Below are 15,864 nucleotides of genomic sequence, written 5' to 3' on the forward strand. Positions count from 1 at the left end.
CCAGCGATCGTGGGCAATGGAACCATCAGCAAGACTTGAAACAGCGGTGATCTGTAAGTTCAAATTTTGCGTGTTATAGACATCTCTCGTAGATAACTGCTTATTGGATCTATAACAAAGAGCCTTGTTTATGGGATCTGTATGATTCGGCACATAATTATCTTCATTTTTTTCTCTTAATTCCAATTAATTTTGGACATTTTGTATGATGCCGCTGGGTCTAATCTTCTATGGGCAAGTAAAATATTACAGATCTGAGACACAAATCTGAACAGCCTGTGTGGCTCCCTTTTATAAAATTCTTCAGAAACATTTTTGTACTCAGCAGGAGAGCATTCTCCAGATGGCTCCCAACTTCGCAAAAACAGTTGCTGGCTCAGATCCGTCCGCCTATGGGGCGCAAGCTCCTGCCCATATCGTTAGTAAAGCTCCAGCTCCCACTATCCAGGTGGACCAAGCCTCACTCGATGAGGCTTTGAAGTTTTCTGAAAGTGCCCTAATCTGTCGATTCAATGGTTTTTGGCCACGGCTTACAGCTCTCCACAGCTGTATCTCGGGGGTATGGAAACCTGTCATTTCTGATGCAATTAATATCTACCCCTGTGCTAGGGGTTTCTTTATAGTAGATTTTGAAAACCCTGAAAGCAGACAATGTATTCTAGATTTCGGCCCTTGGTTTTGGGAAAACTCACGCCTATTTATGAAGCCATGGAACCCATCATTCGATCCCTCAACAACAATCATAACCTCAGCACCAATTTGGGTGAGATTGTCAAACCTACTGTTGTGGAGGTAAATCCCCTCTGCGGACAGAGGCGATCCCTACTAGCCCAGGCCGGGTCTAGCAACAATCAAACAATGCTATCACGTAAGTTCCTAATTGCAAATTAAAGGTGGATGATGAGAACCTACTTGGATTCCAACGCTAGTATTCATAGAAGAGACGTCGCTCTCGTTCCTTTGCTTCGGCTGGTCACGATCCCCACGATCTCCGTGATTGGACACCTGCACATGCAAATAACAACGCAAATACAAGCATAAAATCTAATAGATGCAATTATATATCAGTCAGAAAAGATATAACTCAACATCAATCATTACAAAGGACAATGAGAGTGGAACCATAATGATAGTCATCTATTATTGATAATCAACAAAGAAGAATACAACCATAGTTTTGACGTCAAATCCTCCTTTGGCTGGGTGATCAGCTACACAAGTCTTGCAAAGCTTGTTGGGATGGGAAACAAGCTTCTCTCTCCTTGTTGACAAGAATCTCCTCACTTAGATTTGGCCTTATGGATGCAAAGAAGGCTCTTGCAACTTCAATCTCTTGAACTCCTGGAACTCTTACTATCACTAGCACTCTGCTGGAACTAACTTGCTCAAGGCAAAAGAACAAGCTTTTATAGATAGAGGGGAAGGAGATAAGATCAATCACAATTTCCATGGGATTGGCTTTATCACTTAGAAGCTTCCATGAAAGGTGACAAACCACTTCCCTTCTATGGAGATTCGAAGCCAAACCATCCTATCTCAACATGGATTCAGTTGGTGAATAGGTTAAGGAGAACCTTCGGAAGTTTTTTTGTTAAAAACTTTACCCAACTGGGTTGGCGCGAGTGCGACTCTGAGACAGAGCACCAACTGGCGCGCCCTCTTTAGAGGATTTCCCCCATTGGCGCGAGCAGTACACTGTGGAACCGCGCCAATGCAAAAAGAGGTCTTTTTATGAGTATTCTGTAGGAGATGTCTTTAGGGCATATGAAACTCGCACTTAGAGGAATATAATGCAAGTGGTTTCAGGTTATGTCACTTCTCACAAGTCCCGGAATGAGTCCTCCAATGTACGGGAGAGGGGAAACAGGGACGGTGATAAACGGTGACAAATTACTGTGTAACAGATGTCCCCCTAAAGCATGAGGCCCGAGGGAGAAAGAAGGGTGAAATTCTTTACAAGAACATGTGTAACTGAAAACACTGCCGCCAGAGAACCTGCGTAAAGAAGTACAACTGATATCTCAAGTATATGATATATGTGGTATGGGCGCAGCCATCCATGATAGAGCACACAAGAATCTAGATCCAAGGTATGGGCACAACCATCCAGTGAGGATCGATAAATAGACTCAGGCATGGTCGCGGCCATCCAGTGAATGAGTCATGTAATGATCATAATAAGCCACAAATCGTAGCCTGGATTCCAACAAACAAAATTCAAGGTCTTGCGCTCCATCTCGACGCGAACAGAGTACAAGTTCAGGCATGTGAATACATGAGTTGGAGTCGAACATGCAAGAACATCGTCTGATTACCAGTCAATGATGAAAACTGTTAACAGACGCGAGAGGTACCACCAATAATGCCAATGGTCCTCAAGGTACTATAGGTACAATCTACGGCGTGCAAATCATTGAGCCGGCGTCGAACACCCGTAGAATCATTCGATCAGAGGCCAATGATAAAAACCTTGCATCGAACACGAAGAACCTGCCATTGAGGCATGCAGGCTCCAAGGCACTGGAAGGGAGTCTCTAGATCAGCTTCCTGGATAATGAGCTGAAGTCGACAGGAAGTGACCTTGATCAAAGGTGGGCCATTATGTTTCCCACATCATTGACACGAGACAGAGGAAGAATGTTGTGGTGAATCATAATTATGTGAGGTATCAGAGGGAGGTTGTAATTCTGCAGAGGTCAACTTCTCTCGAACATATCGGCGGCACGACAGTGGACTTGGCAGTATTTGACATCAACGGATCAAAGGTCATGGTGACGAGGCAATGAGTAGATGAGAGGTCAAACAAGATCACCCAAACCCACGGAGGCAAGTGTAAAAACAAGATGAGATGTCCCCACCCAGACACAAATGCAGACAAGTGCCATGTTCAAGAGCGACATACTGCCGACACGACAATAATTGTGGTTCCATTTTCCCCACCATTGTTGGCGAGTACCCCAGTTATTTTTAACAAGCTTGACGGGGATAGCATATGCTTGTGAGGCGTCATTCTGACGGGATCCGATGTCATCAGGTTTTAACGAGCCTGACAAAGGAAAAACTCGGCGTCTTTTGATGTTTAGAGAGTTTGAAAAGACAACAGAAAAGAAAACTCCAGGGGTGTCCTTTTTCGTAAAGTTGTGTCTCGCAAGCCCGAAAAAGTATAAAACAATGCTCGAAAGAACCGCCCGATTATTACGATCGAGGAGTACTTTTCATATGTAGTGACATTGACCTGAAAAAGTAAAAAAGCGATCGAAACCAGGTCGCTTCGTAACCATTAACGAACCTGAAACGACAAGGGTCCGACAATCTTTTCATTTTTTACACGGTCGGAAAAGAGTTTAAAGACGACCGCCTCTCATTTACATTTAACGAGTCGAGAGGAAAACTCGGCCATCTTTTCATCTTTAAATGGTCAGAAAAGAGCTGAAAGCAGACCTCTATTTTTATTTTCTTTAACGAGTCAAAAAAGGAAAATACTCGGCAATCTTTTCATATTTTACGAGTCAGAAAAGAGCTTAAAGGTGACTCATCCTAGAGGAATGAGTGGTATAAAGGGTAGCAACTGGTTCCGGTAATGGTGGAACTGCTCAAAACATGTAATGGTCAAGAGGCTGACTAATAAAACCACTCATCGTTGCGGTTCCTGAGGAAAGGAAAGACAACCAAGTGAGAGCATATGATCGGCCAAAGAGATGGTGACGATGGAATGAAACAACCAAGGCTCATCAGACAGAATTTAGCGGATAAACGGCAATCACGAGATGTAAATCAGGTATGGGTTCATTTTTACACAAGCTTGAACCATGGGAAACTCTGCTTGGATTCGGTTTCATGTTTACACAAGCTTGAAATGAAAAACTATGCTTGTTATAAGCTCGCATGCCCCTATCATAATGACGCAAATCAAGGTACATGCCCCCCAAGCTTCATTGCATTCAACAAATTGGATGGAATGAAGGTTCACTCTTGAGATCGATGAAAGACTCGACTTGTAGTTTACGAGATCTTAATCAAAAGACTCGATTTGGAAAGGGAGTTGTTTCATTTTTTAATGAGGTTGACATAGTAAAAGAACTATCCTCATAACCCTTGTTTCATTTTTTAACGAGCTTGACACAAGATCAGGAACTATGCTCCGACCAAGCCTAGTTTCATTTTTTAAGGAGCTTGACATAGGAAAGGAACTATGCTCCGCCCGAACTTCATCATAATGAATAGAAAGTCAGGGCTTCCAAGATTGCCACTCCCGGTGGAAGGGAAACATCTTGGAAGTCAGGGCCCAATGCCCCCAGGACACTATGCACGATGGCGGCATCACTGGATCCAGGCATGGGATAGGTGGCCACGTAGTTGATCTGTGGTGGGGTAGATGCAACTGGTGGATGAAAACTAGGAGGGGACGACAACGGCGCAGGAGGCATCGGGGGACTAATGAATGACACTTGATTGATAGTCACAATTCTTCCATCGTGCGGAAAGCAAACCACACGGAAAAGCGAAGAAACGAGGGCCCCCATGACGTAAATGTAGTCGCGACCAAGGAGAAGACTAAAGTCTAAAACACCTTGGGTAACCAAGACGTCTATATAGACGGTTTTGCCTCCCAAAGTAATAGGGAACTTCGGGAGAACTCCTAGAGATGGACAGGCTCCTCCGTCGAAGGCCAACAGATTCTGAGTGACTGGCCCAAGCTGCGGGGAACCTAAAGCTTGCCAAGTAGTGTACGACATAAGACTGACAGACGCCCCTTCATCCAAAACAGTGCCAGGTACTGCCTTAGCACAAGCATGTATTGTGATCTGGAAAGGCATATGGGATGGAAGGCGACCGACGATTAGGCGATTCCAATCAAAGGAAGCGACTAGACTACTTGGTGGGGGAATCGTATGATTGCCCCCATGTGCTAAAGGAACCGCAGGAGAACCTTCGGGAGCAGCTGGGTTAGGAGAGTCATTTCGGGACTCAGGGGAATCTGAAGAGACGAGAAGAACATGGGCGTGATTCTCTTCCGAAACAGAGTGACCGAGCGGCGGACTCGAGTCGACACTCTTTTCGACCAATGGTTGGTCTGGAACAGGCTGGGGACAGCTGGGTTCGGGAAGAGGGGCCTGGACAAGAGAAGAATTTGAAGCAATCTCTTTGTTAGCAGGGGGACGATCTGCAGCTACAGAGAGACGTCGATATCCAACGGGTAGTTGGGGTGAAGGAGCTGTAAGACTTGCCAAAACACCAGAGGCTTTATCCATGAGCGAACAAAGGTGAAGGGGATGATTTCCTTCACAAAGTCTACAGGGGATTCGAATCTTCCCTTTCTCCTTACCTTTGTGAGTCGATAGGGGAACATCGCCGTGAGCCTCAGTGGACGATGAGGGGCAGGCCGGATCGCGAGACCATACTTCTAGTACCCTGGGAATGCCAGGACAATCGCGAAGAAGATGGTCCTCCTTGCATAATCGACAAGGAAACTTGACCTTCCGCGGAGGAGCGGAAGGGGGCCCGACTTCAAGTGTACTCGAGGGGGTAGCTGCACTTGTAACCTCTCCCTTAGGAGCCTTCTTCTTCTTCGTCTTCTTCTTTTTCTTCTTAGCCACCTGGTTACTCAAATCTAGACTTTCACCAGGTGAAGTAGAAGATGAGGACGTAGAAGTGGGCGTAGAAGGGGAGAGATCCACCTTAGAATCAACATGATGTTGTTTCGGAGGGAAGGATTGGTGAGGTAAGTGGTAGCAAAAGAGTTTGTTGTTGTAGAGGCTTGATGCAACTCATGGGTGAGAAACTCATGGCGAAGAAGATGACTACTGAAAGTCATAAAAGAGATAGCCAAGGTTCAGGAAAAAGCCACAGTATAAGACATAAGAAAGAGGATGCCAAGGTAAATGGCAAGAAGATAAGTCCAAAGGAAGTTGAAATGGAAGAATACATTTGTGAACCAGAACAAGGAGAATTTCTGGGAGATAGTGAAGATGAAGACTTGAAGACTGAAACTTCAAGTAAGACCAAAGGGTCATATGGTTTTAAATCTGACAATTTGTGGATGTTTGCAGGTGAAAGACAATTGGCTGATATTGTCATGAAGAAGGAAAGAGACCAGCAGAATCAAAATTCTGTTCTGGAAGAGCATGAGGTAGATAGGCCTTATATACAGCTGGAGAAGTTGATCATGGAGAATCAGAGAAGAAGTCTAGAGAAATGGCACAGAGATAAGATGACTGCAGAAGTTCGAGAAAGAGAGATTGCAGTAATGAAGGTACAATTGCAAGTATTGGAAGAATGGCTGCAAGAGCAGAAAAATCAAAATAGAAAATGGATCTTTCCACTGAAAGGAAAGAGAGTGATTTGGCGACAATTGCAGAGGTTGGGGAAAACTGTGATTGCCTTGCTAAAAGAGGAACTTAGAGTTCATGTGCCAGAGATGGGAATTGAAGATTCCAAATGCAGATTTGTTCATAAAGAAGTAATGGAGGAAGCAGTCAAGATTGAAAAGCCTTGTGGTTTTAAAACTAATGAATTGCGCATGTTGGCAGGTACAGAACAGGGAGATGAACAAGCTTTAGAGTTTGTCCAAGAAGAGTTGAAAGTGGAGGTTTCCATTGGTGAAACAGAAGAGGAGATCATTGATGATTTCTTGAGTTATTGGGTAGATCCAGATCAGCGGGATAATGTGAACTCTTGTATTTTTGTAGCTGACAATTGTAATGTGGTTACAGGGACTGAGGAGGATGCACAATCTTGTGAAGTTGTCGCAAGTGTGAAAAGAAGTCTTTCAGGAGATAAGTACTCGGAAGATAGCAGTGATGATAATGATCCATTGATTTTATTAAGTGATGGACAGATAACTGAGGTTATTGCAGGAGTTGAGAATCAGAATTATGTTCTGATAACAGATGATGAGATGGTGACAACAGAAAGCTTGGCTGGTGAAAGTATTGAAGATTGCATAGAAAGTTTCTCAAAGGAGATGACAGGTTTATGGCATGAGTTACAGGTTCTGGAGCAGAGACTAGAAGCACAGAGGATAAGTATTCAAAGTATAAAAACAGAGATGAGTGAAAATAAAGAGGTTCCAGGACACAGAGGTATTCTCGAAGAAGAAGATGTTGAGGAGAGACTAAATGATAATCTCAAGAAGGATTGGAATCAGCATGCTGATATGCTGACCAAGGAGAAGGAGAAAACAGAGGATCAAATTGAATTATTGCCGAAAGGAGATAAGGCACAACAGCCTTATGTTTTTAATTTTAACAAGTGTTTTGTGAGTGCAGGTGATGTAGAAAACAGTCCATCACTTGGAATTGTCTCAAGAGAAGGAGAACTGTTGCGGTTAGAAGATGAGACAGTCATGTCCCATAACCAGAGGATTGTTTCCATGAGTGACAATAAAGAGTTGGCTTGCTTAAATAACCAAGAGAAGACTGGTGTACAAAATTTTGAAGCTGATACAGGAATACAGGATGAAGCCATAGTGGTTGAAGAAGAAGACAAAGGTTATAATTTACAGCATGTTGATGAAGTGCTTAAGAAGAAGTGGCCGAAATATGATGAGCAAAAGAATGTTGCAGAGGGACAGGAAGTTTGGGAGGTAGCAACATCAATGGCAGCAACATCTGTGAAAGCAGCGATAGCAACATCTGTGAAAGCAACGATAGCAACATCTGTGAAAGCAGCGGTAACAACAGGTATTATGGAAGATGCTAGAGGAAGTCTGTTAGACAAAGAAATTGAAGAAATATGGCAGCTGATGATGCAGCAATCCAAATGGAGGAAAATAGAAATAGCAGCAAGCAAGATCAATCAGAAGTTGAACCTGATTGACAGGGAGAAGAAAATGGAGCAAAGGACAACAGAAATGCAGTGGCAGCAAAGGAATAAAGCATTTGGACAGTTGCAGAACAAGATATGGGATCCAGGAAGACCAAGACCACAAGACACATGATCAGGAGATCATGAAATTTTTCTACCTTGGGAGTCTGATGCAGGAGCATTAAACCAAGGGAAACTATTGTAAATAGTAGACATAGGGGGTCATGCATTCTTAGAATTATTTTCCTAAGTTTCAAGTTAGTTTAATATTTAGACTTCTAAATGTGATTTAAATTAGATGCTCTCAAATAAATAAATAAGAGCATGAGTAGTTCCATGATTTTAGAAGTAAGGGAGAGCTTTTAGGCATAAAAGAAATAGATGTGGATAAGGAGGCTTTTCTGTTTTAAAACAGAGAAAAGATAGAATAAAGCCTCAAGAGGCTTTTTCCATAAATGCATGCATGTAAAAGCTTTAGGCTTTTGATATCAATGTTTATTATAAATATGTATGTAAGCCTAAGGGCAAGAGGGAGCCACTAGAGGAGAGAATTTGGCTTGTGAGAGGAGAGGCACCATAATTGATAGTCGGGCCTGTGAGAGAGTGCAGCATTGACTGTTAGGCCTGCGTGCCTGTATATGTGTGTGTGTATGAGACCGAAGTCTCAATATAGATTTATTGCTTTCAGATTAATATATGCATAGTTTCTGATGAAGGGCACGTATGAAGTGTCTGCCTGTGATTATTTATGGTATGGATGAGAATTAATGGTTCTGTTAATGTGCATGTATCAGACAGCTTAATTACTGTATATTGAAAGTATTGGAAGTGGTTTATTTCCCTGCATAATGTTTGGTTGGAGCCTTCATGGCGTTTCCATTTAACTGCTGCTTCCGTGGACTCTCTAAGTCCTTTTTATAATGTTCTGCGTATAACTCTGTTTACATAGAGAATTGCGATATTTTTCCTTAAGTGGCATTGTAGCGGACGCGAATTATTATAGTGGTTGATTAAACCCTTATCGGGTCCGAACCCTATTATCGGATCGGAAGAGAGCCTTTGGGATCACTGAAGTGGAAGCCCGAATTACCGAAGCCGAAATCTTATAAAGCAGAATGGAAAGCATATCAGGTCTGAAACCCATATCGCATCAGAAGGGAGAGAGGGCCTCAACCTTGTGAACGCTCCGATACACCTGAGCTGAATTGTTATGAAGCGCAACATATAAATAGCGTCAGGTCTGAAGAGAAGCCTTAGCAGTGTTCCGAAATCCGAAGCCGAATTTATATTAAGGAGCACCCTAAAGGAGATCGGGTCTGCAACCCCGTCAAGACTGGCCGATAAGGAATCCGCCGATACGACGGATCCGAAATTAGTTTAGAAATGAGTGTAAGGAGGCATCGGGTCCACGTTCCGTCGGAGGACTGAATCTATTATTTACAGCGAGTGCCGATATATATCGGACCTGAAACCGATATATAAAGGAGTATAAAAGTACCTCGGGTCCGCACCTCATCGGAGGTCAGGCCTTAAGAGTTTTGTTCTGGTTGCGAAATCCGGAACTGCCGAATTTATGAAAGCGGCTATATAATCCTTGAGATCCGCGTACATTGAGTTAAGCGGGTTTTATGTTGGTTCTATGTATTGATATTATATGGTTATATATGGCCATGAGGGGTTTTATGGTATCTCCATATATGTTTATATGTGTGGCGGGTTGATTAAAGTGCTCGATGATGGTTGATTATAAAGCGCCGATAAAAAGGTGGTTGTGATTCTAAATAAGTCCATGGTTTATAAAAGGCTTAGAGCCTAAGCTGAAGCTTCCGATAGGACTTTGTGGCCATATCCACAGGTCCAAGGTTTGGGAATTTATATAAGAAAGGGGATTTTGGGCTTGTACCAAATCTCTTTTCATCAGTTCGTTTCGCCCCTTGGTCACCACTTAAAGAAGGTCCAATCAATGGACTATACTCTGGTCTTGATCCTTCATGATTTCTAAAGAATCATCCACTTCACGTAGCTCCAAACATCAAGGTAATGACATCACCCATTTTTCACATAATAATATTTTAATCCAAGTATTCAATGATCTTAAATAATTACCCCTAGGTCCTTTGAAAAATGGTTGCTCCGCTTCGATGTAGCTGACTAAGGTATCAACTGAAAATTTTGTAATAAATTCTCCTAGAATCCAATTGAGCCAATGATCGACAACCCATGCGATATTGTTTTCAAAGGTTTCTAACGATCGCACTAGTTCTCAAGTCCACACTATAGGACTATTGAGCTTCCACCTTACTTGATTGTCTGTTAATTTAGCTAACCATTCATATAGTTCAATGGGAAAAGTGCAAAATAAAATCTCGTGCATCTCTGTATACAGATACCTGTTCAACCACTCTTCCTTTGACAAGTGCATATTCTTGTTTTCTTGCACCGCAAACTCATGTATCTTTCGGTCCAGCCACTTATCAATTTTGTTCTTGTTTGGATTCTAGTGATGCGACATCACACATCTCTTTCAAGCAAATTCTGGTCCCAGCAATGGAACCCTTTGCTGGTTTAGGGGGTCCTGAACCAAGTTCAGAGTTAGCTACACCAACCAACAAAACCCTACACTACTGGCCCTTTCAGAAACAATCAACATAGCGCAGGTCGTAGTCTCACCCGAAGCAGTATGGGGGGATGCAAGAACCAATTTTCTACATCCAAAGACAAGTGTGATGTCTTCTAGTGCCTCAAATCTGCCTTCGCATAGATCGATAGACTCTTAGGGCACATTGTTGCAACTCTATTACAATAGCCTTCAGACCTTCGCGAAGGTCTAAGATCGGTCCTTGTGAACCTTTAATATTCAATATGTCTTCTTACGTGCATCAGAGAGCAGTCCTAAATTAGGGTTCAAGCATATTTACTTAAGTTATTAGTAAACACCGAAGAATTCATCAGAGTCTTCACGAAAATACTTAACATGCGTTATGTACATCATTAACACTTATTCATGAGAATCGTGTAACATTCAGTAAATATTTCATAAAACACATCATTCATCGACAACATATAGCATTAACAAAAATAAACAGAAATACACAATAATTCTTCAGAAACTGTCTTCAATTCAAGGTTACAAACCCAAAACTACCATGCACACACAGCTCCAGGTGTCCACGCACTCAGCTGTGGTTACCAACCAATGAGCGTTAAGTGAATAACTTGTTATAAATCCATTATTCTAGCAAGAAATAGCACGATCATTATCAGCAAACCATGTCTTTTTCTTTTCTTCCATGTTCTGCGCCATGACTTGCTCAACTTAGTGTTCGTCCCACACAGGGTACTCATGCCTCTACCTAGGCCTCTACGCACTCAGCTGCAAAGCCTTTCTTCTATCTTACCCACTTCTTCTCACTATCACTTCCTCCTATTTCTTCATTATCCCCTTATGCCTTAGACTCTCTAAGACACACCTATTTATAGCCTTTTTCATATAATGTCATGGTTTGTGGACCATAGGTGAATTTCAAAATCGACTCAAACTTTACATAAAACAAAGGGCTAAACCCCTTTAAATCCTACTCATCTATGCACTCTGCATCCACAAATCACAGAGAATTCACATTATTTACAAAAACTGTATCAAAACTTGGGTTATTTTAACCCCGAAACTGACCCAGGGGACCCCATCCCAACACTAGCAAACGATCTTCTTTCGTCAAATTACTTTCCATCAAAGTGGGATGAGGCTTCACTCAATAGGGAGCAATCATGGTTGATTTTCAGTCATGGTTGCTTCATGTTGAGTGAAGCCTCGTCCCACTTTGATAGAAATTAATTTGACGAAAGAAAATTGTTCCACTGTTTCGAGATCATGTTATAAGTATACACTAACTCCCCAGGCAATCGTGCTCATATTTTTGCCTAAAATTCAACAAACAATCCTTTGAACAATAAAACAAGGAGACCCACTTTTTTCATTTCCATATTTACAAATGAACATGATTAATTCGGAGCTGAAGAAGATTGTTGATTAATATAAATTGAATATTTCAGGGAACAACTACAAGGACTATAGTGTAGGCTGGAAAATTTATAAAACATATATGGATAATTAAAACTCTGACTTTCACAACTAATTTATGATAGGAAACAATAAGATAAGAAAAAAAAAATACAACTTTATGATAAGGCAAGGGGTGTTATTGTTAAAAATGGAAGACAAAGAATATATTCATAAATTGGGGTAGCTCTCAAGTGAGGGCTTCATTTGGAGACTGCCACTGGAAAAACACTCTACATACTCATCATTACAAACCATGAATATATGGTTTACACGCATACACATAACCAAGGAACCGACTCTCTCCTAAAATACATTTCTCCATTATCTTCAACACTCCCCCTTAATGGAGAAAGGGTTCACAAGAACCCCTAACATCTCCCTAAATAAATCAAACTTAATTCTTCCAAGAGGCTTAGTAAAAATATTTGTAGCATTGTCACAAGTATTATAATATTCAATATGGATTTCCTTTGACTGAACCTTCTCCTTAACAAAGTGAAAATGTGTATCAATATGCTTTGTGTTTTTATGAAACACTTGAGTATTTGCAAGTTTGATTGAGCTCTTGTTATCACATCTGATAATAGTTACATATTTTTGTTCTTCTCTTGCATCCTAGAGAAATCTCAGTTCATTTGTCATGAAAATGTCAGAGCCATGGAAACACTCCCACTTTAAAAATCTTCAATTAATGTTTGTTGTACCTTCAAGAGAACTTGGATTCCATGGAGTTCCATACAAGGTCTATTCTTTCATTTTCCTACGGGCAAATGTTTGATGGTATTTTAGTAGTAGGTGTGTTAATTGTTATCACAATCGTGTTTCTTATCATTTTCTTAGTAACAAGGAAACATGATGGGAGCTTGGATTCCCAGGAGTTCCTTACAAGGCCTATGCTTTTATTTTCCTACGGGTAACTGTTTGATGGTATTTTAGTAGCAGGTTCATTAACTGTTATTGCAATTGTGATTCTTATTATTTTCTTTTTAATATGGGAAGACAAGTGGTATCGAGAACAACTTCCGACATATGCCTGATTACTTACAAACTCAAAATAAATTCCTAGAGGATCCTTATAGAAAAAATTGCCATGCATGCCATTCTTTTGCAAAATCATCGTTGGATTGAGATTTGACGTTCGCTGGGTGTTAATGAGAGGGATATTCATGAGAAAGACCACTCTTGGAAGAGACTACCACATATTACCACATATATATATATATATATATATATATATATATATATATATATATATATAATCAAAATTAATATTAAATCAAATTATTCAAATATTAAAATCAATTTAAATACATGATCTCTCTTATATATAAATATATTCTCTGGGTGTCTCTCCTATTTTTTTTCCAATGGAAAAATCGTAATCTTTCATTATGTGGAAAAATTACATGTAGTAGATGTCTGAGGCATATGCGAGTATTGTTGGTCCACGGCCATTTCTAATCAAGCTGTGTCAAAATATAAATGGCCAAGCCATTTCCTATACATATTCATACTATTTATCTATATAGCAGCAGAAATAAATATATACATGTTTTGGATAAAACAATGATATAACAGCAATATATATATAGATATATATATAGTTAGGTCCTTTCCACCCTATGATAATCCTGGTCGATATATGGCCTGTGGTGGTATTGGTAGAAATCTGGGCTCGTCTGTTCAGTGATCATCCACAAGCCTCGGGGTAGTAGCGAGCCATCCTTGGAAAGTCTGTCATCATCTTCATTATATTCTCTGTATATATGATGACAAGAGGCTGAGTTAAATACTGCTTTGAAATTGTAGACTTCATCCAAAATATTTTGTAGAGAAATAGCATGACAATGATTTTTATTATTGAACCAGTTGATAATAATTTTTGAGTCCCCATAGATCTGGATAGTAGTGTAGTCATGAGCTAAAGAAAAATGGACCAAGTGTCTAAGGGTAATAAGCTCGGCCCTCAAATAGCTCTAATTTTTGGGTATACGACCAAAGTCCCACATTGACTAGAAGTGGGGAGGATCATGGGTATATAAGGATGGACAAATATCTCCATTGGTATGAGGCCTTTTGGGGGTAAGTCCAAAAGCAAATCCATAAGGGCTTAGGCCCAAAGTGGACAATATCATACCATTGTGGAGATATGTGGTGTCCAGAGTCCTTACAAGTGGTATCAGAGCCAAGTTCAAAGTTAACCAAGTGGATGAATCCTCGGAATGATTCCAAACGAAGGTGGTGTGCCCCAGTAATATCACGATGGGATCCGTGGATGAGCTCGGTTAGACAGGGGGTGTGCTCCGGATTCTTCATGGACGTGTCCTGGTCCCAACACAGTGAAGATGAGTTAACCTGGGATAGAGCAAGTCCTCGAGACAGGTGGTGCTCCATGTAAGGTGTGTGCTTCCAATGCATTGGAGCAGAGAATCCTGGTTGGTAGAGAGTGGACGGATGGATAATTGTTTGAGGGGAGGCTCGATGGTCCTTTGTTCAAGGGGAGGATTGTTGGGTATACGACCAAAGTCCCACATTGACTAGAAGTGGGGAGGATCATGGGTATATAAGGATGGACAAATATCTCCATTGGTATGAGGCCTTTTGGGGGTAAGTCCAAAAGCAAATCCATGAGGGCTTAGGCCCCAAGTGGACAATATCATACCATTGTGGAGATATGTGGTGTCTAGAGTCCTTACAAGTTTACATATGCCTCTCTCATAGAAGGATTACCCTACAAATGACCCTCCATGCTCTTTAAATAGAGATCATGGACCAATCGGGTGTTAATCCACGGATCAAGTGTTGGTAATACCGAGGAGAGAATGAACCGTCGGATCACTACATATTGTGACCGTCAGATTGTAAGTTACAAAATGTACATAGTAAAGAAACACACTTTACCTAACTCTATACTAGACCAAGTTATACTTAACTATTTCCTATGTGTCGGAATATCCTAACATATATGATGACAAGAGGCTGAGTTAAATACTGCTTTGAAATTGTAGACTTCATCCAAAATATTCTGTAGAGAAATAGCACGGCAATGATTTTTATTGCTGAACCAGTTGATAATAATTTTTGAGTCCCCATAGATCTGGACAGTAGTGTAGTCATGAGCTCAAGCAAAATGGAGCAAGTGTCTAAGGGTAATAAGCTCGGCAAAATTGTTTGTTCCCTCCCCTAGTCCTAATTGGACCTTATAGAAGTGCTGATCAGAGATGTATAACATGAAACCCCTCTGCAACCATGTGGTTGAGGTGCTCCATCGAAGTAAGCCCATGGCTTAGATTTATCGATCTGACCAGGGGCCAAGGTTCTGCGGCTGTGGAGATTTGCCTCTTTTGGAATGTCATGATAAGATGCCATAGCCTTTGCAATGATAAAAGGCTAGTGGACAGTTTCATTCTTGAAAATAATATGATTCCGGGTAAGCCATATGGTCCAACAGATGATAAGAGGTAGGCATTGTGCCTTTGCTCCCTGGTGTGTTGCAATCCAATCGTTCCATGCTTGGAGAATAGAAGAGCCTTGCCATGCATTCTGCATAGAGAGATGTTGAGTTGTAGCTTGCCAAAATTGAATGACAGTCAGACATAGTAGAAACAGGTGCTCATTGGTTTTAGAGTCCTGCTTGCAAAGAATGCACTAGATTGGGTCGTGAATAGATCTGTTGCCACCATGCTTTAGTAAGTGTAGGTTTGCGATCCAAGAGAAGGTGTGTGTAGCCCAATTTTGGGGTGTATTTCCCATGATCAACTGGTGTCCATACTAGTACATCTTGGTCATTATTTTGATTCACATGAGCTTCAGACAAAACCAATAGATATGAATCCCAGGACTGATTCCATTGAACAGGAATGTCCATCTTAGGTGTTGTCATTCAATTCTGTCTGAAAATAGTGTTGTGCTCATGATCAGCAATATGAGAAATCATCGTGGTGTTTTTATGATGAAGGTATTGAATGAGATCAGGTGGCAATTGATATCTGTTT

This window comes from Pinus tabuliformis, chromosome 1_1 (assembly GCF_031772625.1).
Source record: "Pinus tabuliformis cultivar Carrire ecotype Pingquan chromosome 1_1, CPIR1, whole genome shotgun sequence".
Classification (NCBI taxonomy): domain Eukaryota; kingdom Viridiplantae; phylum Streptophyta; class Pinopsida; order Pinales; family Pinaceae; genus Pinus; species Pinus tabuliformis.